The 3,329-nt window shown below is 37.4% G+C and overlaps 1 pseudogene; it reads left to right on the top strand.

Moving 5' to 3' along the window:
- Nucleotides 1–401: 401 nt before the first annotated feature.
- Nucleotides 402–2,214, top strand: LOC145129653 (UDP-glucuronate 4-epimerase 1 pseudogene; annotated as a pseudogene).
- The last annotated feature ends 1,115 nt before the right edge of the window (nucleotides 2,215–3,329 follow it).

Here is a 3,329-nt window from a genome sequence, read left to right as displayed (position 1 = left end):
GTTCAAGGATCATAATTTGTTACCATGAAGTCACTAACCTTCATAATCCATGTAACCAATATTGTGTATTCAATTGGTAACCATTTATTTGTTCTTTAGCACATCAATACCAAAAATGGTATTTCTAGTATACTAAAAATGTCATCATCAACAACTTTTCTTGTTATCAGAAATAACTCACCAAATAAATATGCAGTTACACATGTGGACATAAATTTACGTCCCCTAAATGAAAAGAAAATTTATTTTGGGGATAAAAACAACAAAAACATAAATAGAGGGACGTCATGATAACACGCCTTTTGACAAAAATCCAAATCGGTCCCTCTGAATCTAATTGTTCCACCAGAAAAAGCTTCTCTCTCTCTCTCTCTCTCTCTCTCTCTCTCTCGTCCTTTAACGCGTTCACGCGTAAATGGGTGGCGACTATATAACCTCCGTCGTCTCCTCCATCTCCTTCAGCAGGTGCAGACGAAAATTTTCTTCCATGTTCCCTGCATCTGTTTCTAGACCCTGTTCTTCGTTTTCAGGGAAATAGCCAAATAGGAAATAGAACAATATCCAGTTTGTTTTCTTTCAAATTTGTTCCGACAAAAACGAATTCCAGCTTGTATAATTACGGATATATCTGAAATTCAATCGAGAGTTTATCTCTTTATAGATACCCAATCAATTATTTAAAGATGCCGCAATTGAATGAACAACTGTTTCCTTCAACCCCAGGTAAAATTAAGATCGAGCGTGCCCATCATCATTACACGATGAACAGAGCGGTTCACCGGTGTTTCACCTCCACCAGCACGATTTTTCTCTGGGCTTTGTTTTTGGTAGCTCTAATGGCGTCGTATATGAGCATCCAAAGCTTCGTTGATTCCGGTAGCAGGTACCTCCACCACACAACGTCGCGAGGTCACGGTGGCATTGGTGGGCTCCTTTGGGAGAAACAAATCCGTTCATCGGCTCAGATCCGTCGTTCTAATGGTATCTCCGTTCTCGTTACCGGCGCAGCCGGTTTCGTCGGAACACACGTCTCCCTGGCGTTGAAGAAACGCGGCGACGGCGTTGTTGGTGTTGATAACTTCAACGACTATTACGACCCATCGTTGAAAAAGGCACGGCGTGGTCTTCTCGATTCACACAACGTCTTCATCGTCGAGGGTGATATCAACGACCGGCAACTTTTAGCAAAACTATTCGACGTGGTGGCGTTTACCCACGTTATGCACTTGGCTGCGCAGGCCGGAGTCCGATACGCCATGGAAAACCCACACTCATACGTCCACAGCAACGTCGCCGGACTGGTTACGCTTCTTGAACAATGCAAGTCAGCCGACCCACAACCCGCCGTCGTATGGGCCAGCTCCAGCTCCGTCTACGGGTTAAACGATAAGTCGCCATTTTCCGAATCCGACCGGACCGACCAACCGGCGTCTCTCTACGCCGCCACAAAAAAAGCTGGTGAAGCGATTACACATACGTACAACCATATTTACGGGTTATCAATCACCGGACTGAGGTTTTTCACTGTTTATGGCCCGTGGGGACGACCGGACATGGCATATTTCTCTTTCACCCGAAATATTCTACAGGGGAAACCGATAACTGTCTACAGAAGAAAAAATCGGGTCGATTTGGCCCGGGATTTTACATATATTGATGATATTGTGAAAGGTTGTGTGGCGTCGTTGGATACATCTGGTAAGAGTACCGGGTCGGGTGGGAAGAAGAGAGGAGCAGCGCCGTACCGGATATTTAATCTTGGAAACACGTCGCCGGTGACGGTGCCGACGTTGGTGAGTATACTGGAGAAGAATTTGAAGAAGAAGGCGAAGAAATACGTGTTGGAGATGCCTGGAAACGGCGACGTTCCGTTCACTCATGCAAATATCAGTTTGGCCCGAAGGAAACTCGGGTATAAACCGACAACCGATTTGCCAACCGGGTTGAGAAAATTTGTTAAATGGTATTTATCGTATTATGGCTACGATCAAGGAAAGCCTGTAAATTTTAAATAGCTTTTATTATCTTTTAAATTAGAATATTTTGTCAATTATTTTTCTTTTTTATTAGCTTTTTAGGGAAAAGAAAGAAAAGAGAGATATTTGTTTTTTTTTTTTCAACAAAGGTGAAAGAGAAATCTTATCCTGGTTAAATTTTGTTTTTTATTTGTATCTTATAATTAATGAAGTATGAAATGGTGTTTTTCATCTTTAATTTTCTAGTTAATTCGATATTTATGTTTTGAACATCGATTAATTTTTACACATGTATTCTGAAATTATCGTATATTTGTTCTGAAATTGTTTTATGAACTGTCTTACAATAAAGAAAAAATATTTATTATTTTTTTTTTGTAAATTTTTAACCTCTAATAAAGCATTTTATAAAAATATTATATTGTAAATTAGTTGCAAAATTAACGGTTTTTTATTGTTATTGGTTTAAAGATACTTATCTAATACTAAGACTTTTGATATTTTAATGATTATCTATTTATCTCTTTATTATTTTAATGATTATCTTTTTTTATTATTATATGTAGAGGCCTATAGTTTATTATTTCAAGTATGTATGCGCATGCAAGAGTGACAAGTTTTATAAAATTCAACTTTTTATAAGATGATTAATGAATAAAGAATAAATATATAAGGGCCATCTCCGTAACTATAAATTCAAGGAGAAAATACAAATCTAGCCAAAATCCTTAATTATTTAACAAAAATTAGCCGAAAAAAACCACTTAGCCAAAAATAGCCCACAAAAGAGTAGTCAACTGTAGGTTGACTACTGTTTCGCCAAATCGTCTACTGTTTCGTTTTTGTATAATTTTTTTTTTCATTTTTAGGATACAAAACCGTAGGTTTTTTAAAACCTACGGTTTCCCCAAAACAGTAGTTAAAACCTCAAAAACAATAGATTTAAAAAATAAATAAAAAAAAAAACGTATTTTTTCACCCAAAACCGTAGCTACGGTTTGGGAAACCGTAGGTTTCGAGAGGAAACCGTAGATTTTAAAAAACCTATGGTTTTGTATCCTACAATGAATTTTTTTTTATACAAAACACGAAACAGTAGACGATTTGGCGAAGCAGTAGACGAATATCGAAACCTACGGTTTCGTGGGCTATAATTGGACATTTACTAATTTTTGGCTATAAATTGCTAATGACTTCCTTAATTTGGCTAGATTAGTAATTGCCCCTAAATTCAATCCGAAAATTGGAATTTAACATTTAAAGGCATAGGCACATTATAGCAAACCAATCATCTTTAATTTTAGGGTTTAGGTCATTTTTGGTCACTTAACTTTTGGTTTTGTACTCATTTGG

Source organism: Lactuca virosa, chromosome 8 (assembly GCF_052849685.1).
Source record: "Lactuca virosa cultivar CGN04683 chromosome 8, Lactuca_virosa_CGN04683_v6, whole genome shotgun sequence".
In the NCBI taxonomy this organism is placed as follows: domain Eukaryota; kingdom Viridiplantae; phylum Streptophyta; class Magnoliopsida; order Asterales; family Asteraceae; genus Lactuca; species Lactuca virosa.
The sequence above is the reverse complement of the archived record's forward strand: the minus strand, read 5'-3'. Positions and strand labels throughout refer to the sequence as shown.